Source organism: Arvicola amphibius, chromosome 12 (assembly GCF_903992535.2).
Source record: "Arvicola amphibius chromosome 12, mArvAmp1.2, whole genome shotgun sequence".
Lineage (NCBI taxonomy): Eukaryota > Metazoa > Chordata > Mammalia > Rodentia > Cricetidae > Arvicola > Arvicola amphibius.
In genome coordinates this window covers 160,401,786-160,424,032 of record NC_052058.2, presented here as the reverse complement: position 1 = coordinate 160,424,032, position 22,247 = coordinate 160,401,786, and the positions used below count along the sequence as shown (strand labels likewise).

Genomic DNA, 22,247 nt, shown 5'->3' with positions numbered 1-22,247 from the left:
GCTCTTTCTAAAATACGGTGAAAAAGAAAAATTCAAAAGATGCTTCCTGCCTCACCGTGTGGAAATGTGGAAAGGATCTGAGAGCAGGTAGGGTAGGAGGGAATGAGGACCTCCTCTAATAAGATCTGTGGGGCAACAATACATGTTTGCATTTTTTTAATTGCTCAAGAGTAAAGCATCCTTCCAGAAATATATTAAATCTACTAAGCACAGTTGGGTGACAGTTTGGGAGCAGTGAGGATGGAAAAGACACAGAGCACCTGTTTCCTGCTATCAATCACCTGGCCATCTCTAATCAACTGTGGATGTTTTCATAAAGTTTTATTATAGGATGATGACCCTTAGAGAGGTCACAAAATTTCTTAAATGACACAATTCTTTTTCCGTGCTCTGACAAACACTGCTTCCTAAGTTCTTTGTGTTTTTTTCATAACATGCAGTTAGCTATAGGCAGGGCTGATAACACGCTTCATCCCTCACCAGGAGCCACTCCAGAATCTTCCTCCAAAATCTGTGGATACAACCAGAAGCCATTTGCTAAGTCACATTCCAAAAGAACAAGGAATGCTGGTTCTTCTGCTGACCTTGATGATAATCATTGCTACAGTGCTATATTTAACTAAACTAGGTCAACGGATTTTTTTTTTTAAAAAAAAATCAAACTCTTTCTCCACGGCCTTTCATTTTAGGAACTCACCATATGGTGGTTTTATTTAGGAACTCAGACATGCAATAGTAGCTAGCAGAAATTTTATTAAAGATATTAGAAGATATCCTCAGAGATAAATATGACAAAAAAGAAAAACCAGATTCACTTCCAATGTGATAATAGGCCTTGAGGGAGGGCTTTCTTCTGTGCAACCCTAATCCAGAATAAGAAAATGAAGACCTTCTCTCTCCACTTAGATGTGTGTGTAATGGGTGGGTTAGAGATCGTGGCATTATTCTGTTAGCTTCTCAAACGGGGTGTGACAATGTTCCCAAGCACATTTGATTCCTGAAGGGAAGGACATCTTCAAATAGAAAGAGCACAAGTTCTCAAAGAAGGAGCCAAACCTAAGAATGGCCAGGAAATACAGGCAGGCCTTGTGGCTGGAGCTGGAGAAGCCCGTGTATCCGGGGTCAGTCCTGAACTGCAAGCTCTAGCATTCCCGGAGCTAGACCAAGAACGGAGAGCAATGCCATGTCTTGTGGATGACATTATTGTTGGGTATAACTCTGTTTATTTCCACTTTATTATGTCAATGCTATTCAAAACCTGGTTAAACACTTTACATTTATTTTTCTCTACAGCAGGAAGTCAGGAAACTGAATGTAGCTGAATTCAGGGGCAACAGTTTTCCGGGATGGCAATGTGACAGCCGAGAGATGACGGCAAGAGGAAGATGAATCTTACAAACAGGCATTATTCCTCCCTCCACTGCACCGCTAATCCCCGAGGTCCTGCTTCCACCTCTGTTTTGGTGTTAGGGTAAAGACTTAATGCATGCTTAGCACACACACACACTACAAAAACCCCATATCCTAGAGTTCACAAGGATGAATGGTGGCCACTTCTTCAGCTCTTCTTCAAATGGAACACCTTTCTAAGCAACAACAGCCTAATCTTTTTCAAAATAAATTGAGATTTATCTTAGGTGTATGAGTATTTACCTAAATGTATGCCTGTATACCATGTGAATGCAGTGTCCAGGAATACCAGAAGACTCCCAGAACTGGACTTTTAGATCATTGAGTTCTGAGGAACCATGTGTGGTTGAGATTTGAACCCTGGTCCTCTAGAAGGGCAGTCAGTACTCTTACCCACTGAGCCACCTCTCCAACCCCATGGCACTTATTCTTGACACACTTTTGTCTATAATAAACAGGAGAGACACAGCAATCCCTTCCTTCTATATTATTTCTTCACATGTTCTTCTTATAATATAGAAATAAAATATTATGGGAAGACAAAAAATGGCAAGTAAAAGGAAAATAAAAATAGCGGTCCATCATAGGAGCAGTTCTTAAAAACAAAGGTGGGATTCAGTTTCTTGTACTGAACTGTCAGTTTGGAAAGCAAGGGAAGTAGAGTGGAGACTGTTTTGCCTTCACAGCATTTTGGCAACTTAGAATGGCAATAGCTACCACAATATCTTTCTGTAAAACAGTAAACTTCATAAATAAAAAATACAGTCTTAAAGCAGTAGTTCATCATGTTTCTAAGTAGGAGGTTCCTTTGCTAGCAGTAAAACTTTGTCTAATAAAAATTAAACTATAAAACTTCCTTTTATTTATTCTTTAGCTGGTGAGGGCATTTTTTATTTTAATGTTTTTACTTTTGTGTATGTGAGAAAGACAACTCTCTCTACATATCTCAGGCTAGACTTAAACTCATGATCCCCTGTTTCTGCCTCTTGACTGCTGGGATTATGAGCACGTGCCATCACACTCATTTCTAGTTCTTCATAGATGTTATAGTCTGGTGGCCAATATCTGAGAAAATGAGGTTATTATAAATTTAATAGTGTTATAAGTAGCATCTAATTATTTGAAGAAAATGCATTTTCCTGTTTAGTAGGACTATAGATTCAATCACTCCCCAATAACTCTGAAGAGCCCAGTGACTTTCCTTTGACCAGAAGCCCAATCATTTTCTAATTAGCCAAAATGTTATGAAAACTAAATACCTTATGCTCTACTGCTAAAACAGGTGGAGACCTCCTGCTCTTAGAATGCCTCAGATATTCCTCTGCACATAAGCGCATGTGCGTGTGTGTGTGTGTGTGTGTGTGTGTGTGTGTGATTACACAACGGGTAATGGTTTCATTTAAAGGTTCTGTGCTCTAAAGGAGCACATGATTGATAACCCACAGGCCTAGGGGAGCTTTGTACCACTTCAGCTCTCAGACGAAAATATCATTGTACTGATTAGACACACAGTAATTTAAACTAGATCATGCATACAGGACAGATGGAAACAGACCTCAAGGTAAAGAACTACGTGCTGCAAAGATGCCAACTCTTCCATCTCCTCCTCTCTGCTCTTCCTCCTCCTGTTGCTTCTTCTTCTATTTTTAAAGACAAAGTTTCTCTCGCTCTGCAATCCAGGCTGGCCAAAAGCTTGAGAACCTCTTGCCCCAGTCTCCTGACTGCTAGGATTACAGACACCAATGTCCAGCCTAAATTCTTCCTGCCTTTCTTAAATACATATTCACATCACTGAAATCCGGCAATTGGTCCCCTTTTAAGTTTGTTTCTCACGTTTGCTTGTTCTGTGACTTACACTGGTCTGCTGCTCACTATGTAGCCCAGGCTGGCCTATGAACTCAGCAATCCTCCTCAGTGAGCCACCATAGCTGGCTCCACTTCCCATCATTTTAATGACAGAGGTCAAAATGTTGGAAGTCAGGAGAGTAGTTATCATTGCAAGAGGCAAGTGACTCAAAAGAGAATTAAGGACTTCCAGATTTAGAATGAGACATGCTTCCATGGTTAATAAAATAAACTCACAAATAGATTTTAACACATTCAGAATTGAGGACTGGAGAGATGGCTGAATGGTTAAGAGTATTTGCTGCTCTTTTAAGGGACCCAAGTTCAATTCCCAGTACCGACATGTTGGCCCACAGCCCTCCATAACTCTAGTTCTAGCATATGTGACATAATCTGACATCCATGGACACAAGGCACACATATGGCGCACAGACATCCATTCAGGCACTGCTCATACACATAAAATCAAAAAATAAATCTTTAAAATTCTTCAAAATCTCACAAAATCATGCAGCATTACATCTTTCTTTCATGTAAAATATTTATTTTTGGAAATGGTTCAATCAATGCTCACTGAACAACAACCTGAAGGAAAGAACTTAGTAAGACCCTATTGAGAACGTGGCAAAGGTGATGGAGGCGCTAACAAGCACACCATAACAAGGCCGAGTCCTCTGTGTGGAATGCTGGGAGAATTCAGAGGCAGAGATACTATGCTGCCCATGGAACCATGGGACGCAGAGTGTAGGAGAGTAACCTGCATGCTGAAGCTTGAAGCCTGACCAGAATGCTCTTGGGTATAGACGAGGAACGCAAGCAAAGAGAACAACATGTATAAATCCTGTGGGCTGTACAGAGCATGCTCCAAGTAAAAAGCTGTTGCTGGTAAGAAGGATATGGTTTTGTGAGGGGAGAAGTAGGAGATGAGATTAGATTCTTCAAGCCACCATCAGATTTAGAGGAAAATCTCTCCAAAGAGAAACTAAGCTGAAATCTGAGATTGTCTCTCAAACAAGCCATGGGTGAAATAAGATCGCTGGAACAGAACTTGAGACCGGGACTTTTTCTTGTTCTTCGCCAAGTCATCAGTGATTAGAATCATACGCAGCATACAGCAGGTTCGCGGATACATAAGGAATACATTATGTGCCTTGGCTCTGCAGTTCTATGAAGAGAGCCAGCCCTCGGTTCATGGATACATCGGGAATACATGAATACATCATGTACCTCGACTCTATAACTACTGTGAGAAGAGAGCCAGCCCTCGGTTCATGGATACATCGGGTATACACAAATACATCATGTACTTTTGATTCTGTAACTACTGTGAAAACAGAGCCAATCCAAATTCAAGAACATGACTCAAAACAATGAAAATGGAGTGCTTGATTCTCAAGATCAAATTTGTGCAGACAGGTTCACTGCATTTGCCCAATGGCTAGATACATTAGGTTGAGATTTTCTGTAGAGAGGCTATGACAGAGGATGGGCAAAACAGTCACTATCAACCCTGACCTCCATGCAGCAGGAAATACTCAAGCTACAGGTCTGCGCTGTCACAGGCAAATGCAGGCACTATCTGCCTGCTAGAAACAGGAACTTAACTAGACTTGTCTGTCCAATGCTAAGCCACCAGTAAACTTAACAATGCCTGATCAGTGAGTGTGCAGGGGAGGAATTCTTGCATTTACTGCAAGAATATTCCATTTTGAAGAGTAAACTTCTTGCCAGGACAAATAGACACAACACAAAAGCATTTCAAAAACAATCCATTAATAGTGTATGATGCCATGGTTTCTCAGACAAGTATTTATGTTTATAATATCCTGATTTATTAAATACAAAATGACATATTACTAATGTTCCTCCTTCATAATCTCTTGTTCTAAAGGTTCCTACATATGCAAATATTCTCCTGATACCATTGTTATAATTATGCGCCAGGCCATATCCCAGAAATGGAGGCTAGAATCTACTGTAATGAAAACGGAAAAGACACTCCCCTCTAACACCAAAACCAACCACACATCTAGCATAGAGGTAAAATTCATGCAATTTACAATCCACTCTGACAATCTACTAATCCTTAGGGTGTGGAGATGTACTAACTTCCCAAATCTTCCTTAAAACTCTGTTTCTAAATCCCTAAAAACCCTATGTATATCCCCTTACAAATATAGTGCCCAAGATTAAATTCTATAGCGGTATATTATTTGTGGGGGATTTTTTCAGTATAGTCGAATTTATATATTATTTGTGTTTTAATAAGTAAAACTTGCCTGAAGATCAGAGGGCAAAGCAGCCATACTTGTCACCAAGGCCAGGGAGTGGTGACACACATCTTTAATCCCAAAACTCGGGGAGACGGATCTCTGTGAGTTCAAGGCCACCTAGGGCTACACAAGACTGAATCTATCTAAAAGAGAAACAGAGCTCACACAAAGGTGATCCCAGCACTTGGGACCGCAAGCCTTTAATCCCAGCACTAGGGAGGTGGAGACAGGAGTGATATGGCTGGGCGGAGAGAGGAATATAAAGGGAAGGAGACAGAAGCTCAGTGGAGTATGGAGTCTGAGGATTCGTGGAGACAGGACCTCGCCCTCTCAGTCTACAGATTTGGTAGAGGTAAAAGGTCTCTCTAGTGGCTTGGCTGTTTTGCTTTTCTGATCTTTAGGCTGAATCCCAATATCTGTCTCTGGGTTTTTATTACCTGTGCTATGAATAGTATAATTGTATTATTTGGGGAAATGAATGCTAGGGATCATTTGGCTGTCAGTAGCTCTAAACCTATGGGCCATGATCCCTATGGGGGTCGACCAACCCTTTCACAGGGGCTGCCTAAGACAATCAGAAATATCTGTTATTTATATTATGATCATAATAGTAGCAAAATTACAGTTAAAAATAGCAATGAAAATAATTTTATGGTGGGGGTCACAACAACATGAGGAACTGTATTAAAGGGTCACGGCATTAGGAAGGTTGAGGACCACTGGGTTAAGTGAGATATATCAGACCTTCAGATAAATGCAAATGTTACTTGCTTTTTGTCATATGCACAACCTAGTGAGTGTGTGTGTGTGTGTGTGTGAGTGTGTGTGTGTGTGTGTGTGTGTGTGTGTATGATCATTTGTGTGGAAGAGGGGGATTTAGAGAATGGAGAACAAGAGAAGGTGATGTGGACAAAAGGAACGACAAATACTCCTGTTTTCTCTTAAATGCAGAATCTGGATTCAAACATCTCTATAGACAGGTGAAGATCTTTTACATGACAGCGGAAGGGAAACTGTGTGCGGCAGGAAGGGGACCAGTACAGCATATACTGATTTTCAGTATGGCAACTAACAAAATCAAGACAGGGACTGGGGAGCAAGCACCATGCTTCCCAGGAAATTGCTCTACCAATGACCTTTATCCTCAACTGAGAAACTGCCTGACTTAAGGAAAGAACATAAGAACAATAGTATATCATGATGCTAAAATATGAATCATCCTCACCCTGGGAGAATCCTCTGCAAATCATACTTATGACACACACTAATTTAGAAAACATGCAAGGCTTTCCTTGTAGATGACTGCACTGAAACCACCATTTTGTTACACTGAAAATGCATGACTAAAGGACATGGGAGGGGGGATGAATTTTTACCAAGTCCCCACATGAGCAGTATCCACCAAAGGAAGCAACTAAAGAAAGCAATCCTAAGTTCTTTTCCTCCCGGGGAACTCCGACATCCAATTTTCAATACTGATTCACTATAAAATGACCTCCAGGGACTTCTTATCATCATCTTAAAAATACACTCTACAGACTATGCATTGTTTGGAGCACTGTAAAAAAGATAAAGGAAGGGCAAAGGACATCCTCAGCTAAACCAAAACTTAGAACAATCACAGCAAGTTCAAAAGAGACCCTGTGGCTTCCTTTGATTACCTTCAGGTGCTCTGGCACGACACCAACATCTTTGATGACCACTGCCCAGAGTTAATAGGATGTACAAACAAATGGCCGTCACTGACAGGACACGCGTTTCTTGAGTCACCGCCATGGGGCAATTAGCAGAAGTGTGCGGGTGAACAAGATGCACATGGTCTTGTGTTCACGGTGCTTAGTGTCTGGCAGCAGACCACAGGAAAAGTGAGCACGCCATCAAATCCAGTTTTATTCTGACAGAGCTTCACAGAGGTCAAAGAAGGGATAGGATAGCCTAGCATCAAAGCCCTGGGTTTGAGCCTCAGCACCCGAATAAAACAAAGCAAGCATGTCTTACAACTCTGCTGGTACAAACTCCAAGAGAGAAAAAACGAAGTGGCACATTCAGAGGGAAGCTGACTAAGGTACAATAATTGGCCTGCCATTTATACTTAGCAAAGCATCCCCTCCCTAGAAAAGCACGGTGCTGGCAGCCTGCCAGGAGATGGCAATCGCCATCATTTGCCAGTGAGATTTTCCTCCATGCCTCATCATTGGAGCTCACTGTTGTGGAATGACCACTTTTAGTCATCCTCGGAATAGATGAGATCCTGCTCTCCTCTCTCCACGTGCGAGTCAAAAACTTCAACAAGCCCTGCAGGTAAACATGAACAGAGGGAGAGCAAGAAAGAGAAATCAAAAGCCCGAGGAAGGCTAGAGGATGGAAATGTGTGTTATACACCTGCCCTTGTTAAAAACAAAAGGAAAGCATTGGCAAGGAAGCTCTGTAAACTATTGGCCTGTGGGAGTACAGAGCAGGAGACACCACCCAATGGGCCACTCAGCATCCTGAACAGGTCCTTTCAGACATTTTGCCCCTACACAGGCAAGGCTAGGATTTATGACTTTGCCATAGAAACGTTTTATTTGAAGTTTATATTCAAGCATTAAAAGGGAAAGGCACCTAGGAAAAATCTGATACATACCTGAGAAGGGTGTGGGGGTTCAAAGAGAGCCTTGCCATTAGGTGTCTGCCCAAGAGCCATACATATGATATTTGTTATCACGCTCACCTGCTACCTCTCCTGTCCAGCGCTCACTCCCAGTGACCTCTCTGTTTTCCCCGTTAGTACCCCTTCTACTGTCACATGGCACCTCTGGAGAAGGGCACTCACGTGCCGCAGCTCATGTACGGAAGTCAGAGGACGACTGGTTGGTAAGCCTCACATTGCATCTTCAAACAGGGTCTCTTTGCTTTTTCAGCATTATATAGACTAGGCTAAGCTGGCCCATGAGATTGCAGGGTTTTCCTGTCTCCATATCCTGCCATAGAAGCCCTGGGACTACACAGGCACTGCCATCCCCGGCTTTTTGTGAGTTTAGGAGATTCAAACTAAAGTCTTTATATTTGCATGACAAGTGCTTTACTCATTTTCTTCATAATGACCCCATGTTTTTCACGAGGGCTGCATGTTACAGGGACAGGGGCACCTTTCCAGCAACTATACCACTAGAGAAAATGTTTCTTCCTCCTCTATAAGCCATTACTGCTGATGCGTCCTCAGGGAGGGTGGGGCTTCATGAGGTAGGCCATGGACCCCATCTTGTGCAGGTAACTGCAGTTTCTGTGAGTTCAGAAGTCCAAGTGCCATGCTGTGCCCAACTACAATCCTTCCTCGGGCCTACATTCTCTCCACCCCTCTTCTGAGAGGGCAATAGAGATGTCTTGGTTATGCCTAAGCATTCAACAGTTACTGATTCTCAGCCCTTTGACGAGTTATGAGTCTCTGCAGTTACTGCTTTCCACTGTAAAAAGGGTACACACTAAGCACGACTGCTGACGACAGTCCCCCCTGGCAGTCTGGGTGGCACCTCTGAAACCATGAGGGCCAGCAGGCTGGAAGGAAGCCTCCATCTCGTTCTGGTTTGTTTTCTCTGTGTCCTGTAACCAGTGGCTTCTTCAGCTACAGGATCATATAATCTAGCTGTCGTGGGAAACCAACAGCCATGCATTGGCCTACAGTGTTTTGAAGCTTAAGGGGCCGCCCTGACCAACTCACAGGGAGGCAGTCCACTCCTAACGCTGGGATTTTCACTTAATGAGAGTGGCTCCTAAGAGCAGCATTAGCCACTTGCCCAGGTATCTCCAGTTGAACTTTTTAAATTAAGTTTTAAATTAACTTAGCAAGTGTCAGGATTGTTTTCAGCTTTACAGACATCTTAGATCCGGCTAGGCCTCCCTAAATCCCATCCTCTCCTCCCTTCCTTGCCCCACCTCCCCACATAAGCCTTAGAATCCTTATTTAAAATCTCTTTATAAAAATATTGTCACTATGGAGCCAATGTTTACAGTAAACTTTGCTAGTTGTAACAACATTCTTGACTCTCACCTGGTGAGAAAGTGCACTCAGACACAAGAGTGAGGGGCTGGTTTTGCTCCTGATGCCCCCTTAATTTTCCCTGTGGAGCTTGTCTAAGAGATAAATGCCAAAGTCTCTTTTCCTCAAACAGAACCATCTTCCTGCAGAGGAAGTTGCTTTCACCATGAATTGTGTCTCCTCTGAATTCCCATCCTCACGTCTCTCCAACCTTAAGCTCTTACCTTAGGCTCACCCTGTGGCAGGCCTAGCCTTATTGTGCCATTATGAGAAACATTTATCCCTGTATGAGCTAGACAATGTTTTATAAGATGGAGACTATGATTCATTAGTGGACTATAAAATCAATTTATTGGGCCATGACATCTTTTAAACAAAAGTGCACACCACTGAGCTGCCAACCTACGGGTTTTCAAATTATTTTTATCTTAATAGAAAGTCAAAGTGCATCATGCCCCTGTGAGTGTAACTCTATATAAAGAACAACTACCTGTTAAATCACATTCCAAGAAGTAATTACAGTCTCATAAATTAGAGCACATTTAGCAGCCAGATGGATACCACAGACGGTAAATTGTAGGGCGGTATGGAGTATAGTTCCCACCTGGCCAGGTCAGTTGGAGAATCTTGAAGGAAAATTAAGACTGAAGCAAGGTCCAGTACGGCTGGAGTAGAAGGGAGAAGCTAGTCCGGGGATGGAAGAACAGAGAGACTGAGAACTATTATAATGTAATCCGGAGTTACATGAAACAGGAGTGGCATGGACGAGGCTGGCGAGTGGCTTGGTGGCACAGCATTTGCCTAGCTTGCATTGCAGCAAGGTCCTAAGCTGACTGGCGAGCATCGCAACTAAGAAAGGCACTGACATGAGGGGCGGGCATAAACTAGGAAGAATCATGAAAGCCGGCGGTGGCTGGATCTGGGGGATAGCTGTGAAGATGATGAAATCAGTCAGTCCCAAGTGACTAGGCTAAGAGAGACAGGAAAAATAGCAGAGCGGTTTTTAGAAAGGATTGTAAATATACTAATATTTGTTATAATCTTTACTAGTCTGGGATACCTGTATCTGGGAAGGATGTTAGGGAATATACGCATTTAGTCTTAAGGTGTTCAACCTGAAGAACCAAAGCCAGTTTTCATCAAGGTCTTTAGGTAGAGCTTAAAAATCACTTGCATTATTATTTCAGCTCTCCAAAACTGAGCAAAGGTGGAGAGTCAAGACATCTTAGAAGGCCAAGGAAAGATGGCTCAGAACGTACAAGTCAAGACAGGGAATGCGTGTCCTCACCCAGAGTTGCCTGTACTTGTGAGCTGTGTGTTCAGAAAAATGAGCCTTGGTGCTACAGAATTTCCAGGTCCTCAGACAAGTAAGATCAAGGCAGACGCACCCAGGATTAGAAATACATGTGTACAACTCAGTATCCATGGGCTCCTGCCTTATAAAGAGTGGTCACGCCTTAGAAATTAGAGCACAGACTTGGGCAAGCAGAAGTCCCCCCCTTAGCCGGAACTTCTCATTGTCATGAAAAGACAAAGGTCAAGGGATAGAAAGGAAGCCCATCAGTACCAAGGACAAGAGAGCTGTCACCCTGCTCCATGCTGTGTCCCTTGAGCTGCTCCCTCAGAGGAAGAAGCCATCAGCCTGAGGAAGTGGCCGAGGTTTCCGAGTGTTTAAAAGGACAGTGTCTGCAGCATGACCCTGCCTCACACTCCATAGAAATAAAAATCGACCAAGAATAACAAGTACTTCCTTACTCTCCTATCTGATGAGTCAGAGTCGTTGTCTGGCCTGTAGTTCTTTGTTTAAATGGGGTTATTAAACCACAGTGTAGTTGGCCAGACTCACTGGGTGTGGACTAATACAGCACACTTTTTAGCATCTGTGGACTCCTATAGAATACTTTCCTAAATGACACTTGTATCAAAGTGTGTGTGTGTGTGTGTGTGTGTGTGTGTGTGTGTATGTGTGTGTGTGTGTGTGTGTGTGTAAAATAATGTGAATTAGTATTAATGACACTTATTAAAACTTAACTTTTAAAAGCATTTTCTCAAAGCCACAATGTTGTATAACATAGAGGGTTTTTCAAAAGGAATAAGAGTTTTTTCAAAAGGAATAAGAGGTCAGGTACGGCGGCACGCCCTGTAAACTAGGCACGGTGGATACAGAGACAGGTGAGGCTAGCCTACATGCGCTGAGAATCCGCCTCAAGAACAAAGGGGCAGGGGCACTAATAGAAGGATGCAAAGCAAATACCCTAACATAAGGCAAGATAAGACACCGGTCACCACAAAGTGTAATGAGCTGCCCAGCTTTACGCCACAGATTTTGAAATGACAGGCGGTGGCAGTGTCTGCGATGGAGCTTTAGAAACAACGGATGAGTGGACGAGGCTGATAAGGGCAGGGAGGGCTAACCGAGAGACAATGGAAGGTAACAATGTGAGCTGGGAACAGAGACGGGAAAGGAATGAACATGTGTGGAGAGCAGATTAGAAACTGGAGGCACAGAGTGAAAACCCATCAATGCAACCAGATTCTGTTCTCCCCGTCCCTTCCTTGGTCTAAGACAGGGTCTCACACTGTAGTTCAAGCTGACTTGAACTCACGACAACCCTCCAGAATTGGTCTTCCAAGGCACGAGTCACCAAGCTAAGCTCAGGATAGTGTTCTTAATATAGCAAACAATAGGGAACCATGGCACATTCTGAGAAGAGTGACTTGATTTAGATGATGAATGTGACCCATGGGGACAACAGTAGAAAGGGATCTACAAAGACAACCAACTGGTCTTGTTTTCCAGAAGTTAGGGTGTCACCGCAATGGGGTTACAACAGTGGGGGGACAGAACGGAAAATAATAGATGGAATCAACACTAACATTACAAATGAAAAGATGGCAAAAGAAAGAAGAGTCCAAAATAACTGACACCTCAGGGTCTCAGGTTTTCCTTCTGCTCAGGCTCAAGGTCCTTTCCTCAGAGAAACTGTCCTCACACACAGGCACACAGACACATACACACACTACCCCCTATTTGTTTCAAGATAACCATTCCAAGTGTAATCGTTTTAATTATGTGTGTATAGGTGTTTTGTCCTCATGTATTCTGTGCATGTGTGTGAAGTACCTTTGGAGAAGAGAAGAGGACATTAGACCCCTGGAACAAGGTTAGATGGTTATGAGCAGCCATGTGGGTGCTAGGGATTGAATCCTGGTCCTCTGAAAGAGCAGCCAGTATATGTAACCACTGAGCCATTGCTCCAGTCCCCCTGCTATAATCTTCTTTGCTTGTTATATTTTTATGGCCCAGGCAGAAAATGAGCTCCTAAGGAGAAGTCAAACTGCCATGTCCAAAGCCATGCTTAATGTATATAAACATTTCCTCAACTGTTTTGTGATAATTGGCCTGCAGAGAAAAAGTCAGACCTATTAAGAAACTTCACATAGAAATATCAGGGGGCAGACTGGAATAGTGATTAAAATAGCTAAGCCTCTGTGGTTCCGTTTCCTCATGAATAAATTAGAGATATTAGGACCAAGATAGGGCTACTCTGAAAATGACTGAAGTGCTTGGAACACTGCCTGGCACACAGAAATAACTCACATGGTATCTATTATTTACGACTGGGATTGTGTTGGGGGGATGGAGACAGGGAGGAGAAAATTAAGCTGGGCACAGAACAGTTGAGGTGAGAGACCACCTAGGAAGGGTTTGACAATGGCCTAAAAGCACCAGTCAGACTAAAAGCAGACAGATGGGAGAGGTCAAAGGGTGGGAGCAAATGCAAGCTCTGGTCAGATTTCTGTGGCTTTCACTCCCTTTCAGACATACCCAAATTCCTCTTGGCAATCTTTCTTACTGGTTCTTCCCCTCTATCCCTCTTGTAATCATACAGAAATGAGGTAGGAAAGGGCACATTATTTTTCTCCTTTTATTAATCCTTGTCCTGGTTGTAAACAGAAGACAAGGAAGTAAAAGAGAACAGGTATGAAGCAGCCGTGGGGGCACAGTAAAGGAGAAATGAACGAGACTACATCCACCCGGGTCAGGGCCATGGTACTGACGGCCTCAGAGTGCCCAGGCCCAGGCTCCAATGCTGTTACGTACTACCTGTCAGTCAAAACAAAGCAGATTTTTATTATACCCTTTTAAACTGATCATTACATGATTCAGGTTCATTGTAATTTGAAAAATATTGAGAGGTAGAAAGTACAGAATGAGATTTTACCTACTGCTGATTTTCCACCACTGCTAAAACCACCCTTCACTCTGCAGCTACAGACATACTTGCGAGAGCACTGGGACCTGTCAAGTGATGGTGTGGCTCTCAATATCATCCCATTACTACTCCCTGAGCTGGGGTGGCCTTGCTCTTTGTTTCTAAGTCTTCCTTCTTCTTCCGCAGCTCCCGCGCTAACATGTCATGGAGCTAGCCAACCTTGCCAGCCCTCCTGTACAATCACCAGTGACCCGCTCTTTTCCCCTCTTCCACAACATGAGTACTTCATTACTGCCATTCCATGGAATACCTTGATTTTTTTTTCATTTATCTTGCTGCATTTTCTTTCATCTTCCAATAATTTTTTTCTGCTTGGTCACTTCTTCATATCCTAGATCTTGTCATTCCCAATAACTCCAATCTCACAGCACTCTGAAATGTCCACCATTCATCTTTCCTCTTTCATTGACGTTTACTATTTCTACCATGAGTCCCTAAACCCTTCAACCTCACGACTGTCCTTTACGCCACTCATCCTGACCCCCCCCTGCTCACATAGCTGAAATACCATGGCCAGTGGCTGCAGTCATGCCCTTGGCATGCTCTATGGCCCTGTCGCACTGAGTGATGTAGGCTGGCCAGGTCACCAAGTGCTCCTCCCACCCGACTCCTGAGTGGCAGGAAATGCAAGCGCTCTTCACCATGCCCAGCTAGCATGAGCATCTATGAGAAAACATCATCACTGCCTCCTCGGTTGTTCTTTTCCACCCGGGACATTACTGCTTATCTGCATACTAGAGGCTCAGATGCTTCCTGCTCCACCTGTCGCAAGTCTAGGAACAAGTTCTTTATTTCCTCCCATCCCCAAACTTACTCCTCCCGAAGCTTTCCCCATCTTCATCTTCCAATCCTTTCGGGTCAAGAAACCATGAAACCATCAACCTCTACCTGTCACCCCACATCTATACGTCAACTGTACCTCTCTACTGTATCTTCAAAGAAATTCCTGACCTTGAGCCCTTCTCACACTTCGGCTACTAGTCTACTCATTTAATCCAACACTGACATCTGAATCCTTTTTCAGTAGCCTACTCTTTCTGCTCCACCCAGTTCACCTCCATAGTCCATTAACACAATTGCCAGATCACATCTGTTAAAACATGTCACTCTGCTACTATTGATGCTCAAAAGGCTTCTCATCCAATCCTTAGTAAAGACTCAATTCTTTACAATAGTCAAGGTTCCCATGCAGTCTGTCCCCTTCCTACCCTGACTATGAAAGACACTGGTCCATGTTCAGCATGTGGGCTGGTGGGTGGGTGAATAACTGAGTAGAGCAGTCATGAGGCACTACAAAACTTCTTGTCTCTCTACCCTGTGGCTTAGTACCATCGATTAACCAGCCCAAGCCAAGAACTGTGAAAAGAAATGATCTGTTATGTTCGCTGTGGAGCATGTCTTGACTTTCCATGGCCCCTTTTTACACTTTTCTAGTCATCATGAAAACATATGTTCAAAGGAAGACTCGGTCAGCCCCTTGCTTGTTACAATGGAAATACAGTAGGACGGATGTTTATCTTACGTGAGGTCACTGAAATTTTGGGGTTTTATTATAGCAGCACAACCTAGCTCATTCTGACAGGCATTACAAAATAAGAGAGTGACTCGGAGTTTTTCCTGAAAAACAAAATGTTACAAATATATGGTATAACTCGATTGTAGAGGGCACAAGGTCCTTGTGGTGCCAGAGAAGGAGGAGAGTTCAAACATATGGGCTGTCTGTTTTCTGCCCACAAAGCTGGGAATGGATATAATTAACAGGCTGGTGACCTGTGCCATTTGTATGGCCAGACCACACCTGGCTGCCCCAGACTCTTCCTCCCTAGACCTTTATCATTAGAGGCATTGCTCTCAGTCAATAAAACCCATCAGCATGGGAAATGTAACTTGTACTTTACAACAGCCTAGGTGACTTCTGTTCTGTCTGTGAGGCCAGGCCAAGCCTGACTCGCCCACAGACTATTAGGTTTATTTCAGTCGTTCTCCCTATACCCTTTATCTTGACCATCGTTTCTGAGTTAACATTACCCATCTTTTCTTTCTGAGACAGGGTTTCTCTGTGTAGCTTTGGAGTCTGTCCTCAAACTCTGTAAACCAGGCTGGCCTCAAACCCACACAGATCTGCTGGCCTGTACCTCCCGAGCGCAGGGATCAAAGGCATGTACCACCACTGCCTGGCAACAGTACCCATCTTTATAGAAGAGGCCATATGTACTTTGCAAAGAGTTTCAATGTAAACATGTCTTAAACTTTGTTGTATACATGGGGTTAAGTTAATTATCATCTGAAACTTTTTTCCAAAATTCTGTTGTGCTTAATTTAAATGACTAAAATAAACTGCCGAGTGTCAGGCTCTAAACCAACACCAACTAAGTAGTGTGGAACCGGATTTCTTTTATGCCTCATGCGGATGATGATTCGGCTAGCCCTGGGGTTTGCAGTGACCCCACACTCAGTCCTGTGACTTAACCTTTCTGAAGGAGTACTGTTGGGGAATATTATTTTAAGGTGTGTGACTTTTGTTTATGCTGCATTTGTTTAACTCTGTGAAGCTGTGATTCTTTGCCAGTCTAAAACACCTGATAGTCTAATAAAGAGCAGAACGGCCAATAACAAGGCAGAAGCAAGGATGGGTGGGGCTGGCAGAGAGGATAAACAGAAGGAGAGACGAGGAAGAGGACAAGCAATGAGAGAACAAGGGGAGGAGGACATCAGGGGCCAGCATCCAGCCTCTCAGCCAGGAAAAAGCCCAGAGACAAAAGGTAGTTGGGATAATTTAAGTTAGAAAAGCTGGAAAGAAACAAGCCAAGCTAAGGCCGGGCATTAATAAGAATAAGTTGCCATGTGTTATTTATTGGGAGTTGGGTGGTAGACCCCCCCCCCAAAAAAAAAGCCAAAAGAGTAAAGAGCAAAAACAACACACAACAGAGTACTCTTCCCTATCAAGTAGGATAGTTGTAGCATCTACTCACAGTATGGCTATCAGGATTAAATAAGTGAATGTTCACTAAACAGTCACCATATTACCTAAAATACATAAAGCCCTCAGTAAGTACCAGCAGATTTCTACAATACCAATATTCTAGACACATGCTCTCCATTTCATTTTACTCTTCTGCTTCTTCACTTTAACTTGTGGTCAATTTTTTCAATTCAAAGTTTCTTAATGATCTGTACCATGTAAATCAAGTATCTGCCTGTGGTCTCAACAGGGAGACTGAGGGAAGAGGATCTCAAAATCTAAGTCAGTATATATTGGCAGCAGGAATCCATCTCAAAAGAGGGTGGGGGCAAACATATATCTACCATGTAGTGGCACTATGCAAGGCATTAGAAGCAAGTATAAATAAGACATAGCTTAAGGTCTTTTCCTTACTGATGCTCTTTCTTCTCCAATTGGCCTACAACCAAGCAAACGGAAGTCACAAATATGCTGTAGTAGAAATGGCAAATGTTGGATTGAAATGTACTTTGTAGTTGTATTTATATCTCCTTCAAAGTCAGAATGACAGGGGCTAGAGAGATGGCTCAGCGGTTAAGAGCATTGTCTGCTCTTCCAAAGGTCCTGAGTTCAATTCCCAGCAACCACATAGTGGCTCACAACCATCTGTAATGAGGTCTGGTGCTCTCTTCTGACCTGCAGGCATACACACAGACAGAATATTGAATACATAATAAATAAATAAATATTTTAAAAAAACAAAGTCAGGATGACAATACTGCGTAGGAGCAACTCATCGAGAGCAATGAACATTACAGCTAAACACAGAACCTGTGCCACCCTGCTGTCCTCATGCAGAGCACTGCAGACTAGAGGCACTCAGTGGGCAGAAGTCAAGGTGCGTTAGAGATGAGCACAGCCAACCTTATTCCAAAGGTTAGTAAAGGATACTTGAGAAAGTTAAGAAACTGGTGAAAACCAGGACACAAGTTAGTAGAAGGGCTGAAGTGTTCTGTGTCTAAAGCCCATAGAGCACAAAATGTGCCCACAGAGAAAACCCTAAAGTTTATTTGTATTTAGCAACATTTTAACATAGGCTGGAAAGATGGCTCAGCGGTCAAGAGCACTGCCTGCTCTTCTAAAGATCCTGAGTTCAATCCCCAGCAACCACATGGTGGCTCACAACCATCTGTAATGAGGTCTGGTGCCCTTTTGAGGAAGAGACCTGGTCAGTCGTCCTCAACAACTTAGACCATGAAACCCAATATGGACAAGTTCAACAGAACCGCCATATACAGGCTGCCCATGCATGCTTCAGCATTGCCAGGGCATAAACTACATTTATTTCATTCATTCACATTTTAATATTAGCTGATAAAAAAGTAGGCACTCAGCTACTAGAAAGAATTACCATTTTAGTAGTCTTAGTAATAAAACGTCATTCTAACAATGTCTAAATTTTCCCTTCACATTTTGCCAAAACTCAAAATAGTATAGAGAAAAAAAAAACAGAAATAGTTTGGTATTCTTTTTACATATCTACCTGAAAGAAAAATCATTTCAAGAAAGAAAAGCATTAATCCCTTTGCTACAATCCTGTAAGCTTATAAAACAAGTTTCAAATAAAATGCAATAGAAAAGGTTCAAAGAGATTTTCACATTTCCCAGAATAACAATTTTAGCTATAAGGAATTCTTAAATATATTATTCTAAGTAGAAAGAAGTAAATTAAAACACTAAGCAACAGAAAGATAAAAATAATTATTGCTTAGCTTTACTGACTGACCAGTGGTTCACACTGCCAGAAAAGCACTTTGCATGCTAGAGTGTGCACACATCAGCACATTCCTAACAAACCCGTGAGAGGTGTGCAGTGCAATTATTATCAGTTGCTCACTATATAACAGGGCTACGTCCAAGCAGCTCATCAATTTACTCAGGGCAAAACCAGAATTCATTCCAAAAAAATTCTGTTTGTCTCTAGAGCTTGTGCTGTTAATTATTACCATGTTTAACTTCCACCCAGCTCCCTGCCCTCGACCGTGTAGATCAAGCGCATCATCTCTAAGGGGCCAGCTCCATGAGCGTCAACACTCCATCCAAAAACAACTCCATCGTCAAACACAGCAACAGTTAACAACTCAACAACACCAGCTGTGCTCCAGGCCTAAGGCAAGGTCAGCAACAGAGGCCAAAACTGAGAGGAAAGAAGAGGGAAAAGATAATTATCCATATCCTCTCCCAAGCTGCTCCTGACAGCTGCATTTTAGTGGACATAGGCCTCTGGGGCAGAAGTTGAGAAGGGGAACTGCAAACAGGAACAGAAAGCAGAACTGAAATGATGTACTTATGTCAAAATACCCCAGCCCACTGATGTGCTCACCCCAAAACTTAGGGAGGGCCTGCAGGAGCCAGTGGTTATGAGGCCCACTCTGGGACAAGAGACAAACTTACAGAAATGCTGACCGACACTTAAGGGGAGTACAGCTGTACAGAGGACCAGTAGGCTCCAGAAGAGACATGATCACAACAGTCCTGAGTCAGGCCAGTCTCAAAGGTATAACCAGCCCAGTGACTGAGCAACCAGATGGAGCAGAAATAAGAGATAAGAAATTTGAGGAGATAAAAGCAGAGAACGTCCTTCTGGGCACAGGCAGAATTAAGAAATCTGGCAGAAAGAAGCTGTTCCTTGTGCTGGGGGTCAAGATGACCCTTGATTCTACTCCTATTTACACATCTGCCTTGCTTGCTAAGACATCTTTTGCCACCTACACCTAGAATGACATGCTGTCTTGAAGCCTTTTTCTACTTTTAAGAATACACTTTTATTAAGAATGTATAAATGACTGGAGAGATGGTTCAGAGGTTCTGAGTTCAATTCCCAGCAACCACAAGGTGGCTTAAAACCATTTATAGAGAAATCTGGTGCCCTCTCCTGGTGTGCAGGTGTACATGCAGGCAGAACACTATACACAATATAGAAATCTTTAAAAAAAGATTTGTATAAGTATGTTTAAGTGGGGCTAGACAGATGGCTATCAGTAAAGAGCCTGAGTTCTGAATCTCCCCCAGACTCACATTCTCTAAAATACGTTCTGAAAAACATGGCTTTTGCCTATAATCCTAGAACTGAGAAGGCAGAAACAGGGAAATCTCTCAAGCTCATGGGCCAGCTAGCCTGAATTCAGTGAGAAATCCTGCCTCACAAAGTTAGATGGGGAGCAATCGAGGAAGAAAACCCCTGCAAGCTTCCACACATATGTACAGGTGTACACACATGCACACACCACACCCACACGAACATGTACATCTAACACAATTACACATACAAAAAAGTATAAATGGGGTGGAGATGTAACTCAGTTGCTACATGTCATTATTGTAAAAAACAAAATTGAACTCAGGCCTGACATGCACGAAGCCCTGGGTCTAATTCCCAGCACCACATAGAGCAGAAACGGCAGTAAAAGTGTCTGACAGTACAAACTCTGTTCAAGCCTAGAGTATGAAGTTGTACTGAGTAAAGTCAAACATACTTGCCAACTGCTGAAAATAGCTTTTAAAGGTCTTAAATTATATTAAATAGTAGAAGGGATGGGGGGACGGCTCAGTAAGAGCATTTGGTGTGAGAGCATAGGGACCTAAGTTCAGATCAAAGCACCCACATAAAAAGCCAGCCATGGCCCCACAGTTGCCTGCCACCCCAATGGGTGAACAGTGGGATCACTGGGACTAATAGCCTGCTAAACTTCCAGGTTCAATAAGAGAACCTGTCTCAGGGGAATAAGGCAGACCTGACCTCCTCCTCGATTCATATGTGTGCTCACTAGTGTAACACACACACACACACACACACACACACACACACACACACGAGAGAGAGAGAAAGAGAGAGAGAGAGAGAGAGAGAGAGAGAGAGAACAAAGGAAAACAAATTAGCATCACTCTATCCCTCTACCCTTCCGTTCCCCTATGCATTACTCCCAGAGAGAGTTTAGAGACCACATGTTCTATACCCCACCCCCAACTTTTCTGCTAAGAACTGGATGCTATAAAGAGTTACATATGTGTAACAAAACACTCAGAAAGTTACAGGACAAAGATTAGGGACAGTTCAAGGGTGAAAGGCCTTGAGTACAATTTTGTTTTTTACAATAATGAACATTTTTAAATCCCAGTATAAAGAAAGCAGAAGCAGAACACCTCAAGGGTGGGGGGCAGGGAAAGAGGAGTTCCCTTCATTTCAGCGAGACCCAGCAGCCTCCACAGCAGCCTGCTCCACAGAAAGGCTTTCCCAGGGAAAGTATAAAAAGCCATGCTCTTGACTCCACCTTCTCGACATGCAAATGAGAACTATTCTGCAGGAGATTAAAGTAGCTGCCTCAGAAAGACTCTGCAACCTCTGCTAAAACTACAAGTTTCTCTTTTTCATAAACCCAAATTTCTATGTTTTTTTTTTAACTTCAAAATTAAATTGTTCTACAACCCCATGCCGTTCCTCTTCCCCAGACTCCTATCCTGAGGATAGGAGTCCCGTCTCTCATCATGCATGGATACCTGCCAACTTCAGACAGCTCCTGTGCTAGGGGCGTGTTATCCACCTTCATTTCATCTTCACTAGGGCCTTCATTGAGTCCAGAAATGCGGCTCAGAAACTAACTGTAACCTGTCCAGATCCCAAAGTTAGGCCGGAGCTTGCTGAGAGTTCTAAAGCCACGGTCAGACTCTGGGATTCTTTTTCTAAACCCAGTGCCTTGCACATTCAAGCGTACAGCGACTCCTGGAAATATATCTAGGGTTTCTTGTCATTTCAGAGGACACAGGTACTTTTCTACTGAGACTGGTGGGCCAAGTACCAAAGCCCTGGAGAAGCCTGGCTTGAACCAGTAGACTGAAGCTAAAGAGCAGAGACCCGATCCTTGCACGCCCCTCAGATCTGGGTCCAGACCTTCAACCTCCAGAGGTAACATTTCAGCTGAGAAGGCAATTTAGTGAAAAAAGAAAAAAAAAAAAACAGTGCTGGTAATATATAGTAGGTGCATTAGAATTCGTGTTCAGAGAACTAGTGATCAAGGTTAGTCTCCACACACTAGAATTGGGGCGCAGAGGCCTGGAGTCAAGGTGAGTCTCCATAATTTGGTTTTGGTCAAGGAAAAATAAATAGTTTAGATTAAGGCATCCTCTGAGAGCTGGTTCTGAAGTGTTTTTGTTTTTTTGTTTGTTTGTTTGTTTGTTTTAATGTAACCCAGACCTCCAGAACTGGAGGAAAAAAATTCTCTTGGTCTTTGTTGAGGAACATGGGAACATTTTTATTGATACATTTTAAATTAGGGCTTAAGGCTACCCTCCAGAAACTGTGAACTAAAACCAAAGTAAGTCCTAAGCATTAGAGTCTGTATTTGGAAGTGGGCGGTGGTGCTCCAACCAGCTTTACTAGCCAAGCAAGGTACGGGCGGTTGGTACCTGGGACTTGGAACCCCTAC

At 43.0% G+C, this 22,247-nt stretch overlaps 1 protein-coding gene across 1 annotated transcript in view; it reads right to left on the bottom strand.

Moving 5' to 3' along the window:
• LOC119802717 (prolylcarboxypeptidase) overlaps window positions 1-22,247 on the bottom strand; it is a 41,093-nt gene that overhangs the window by 18,558 nt on the left and 288 nt on the right. The window lies entirely within an intron of this gene.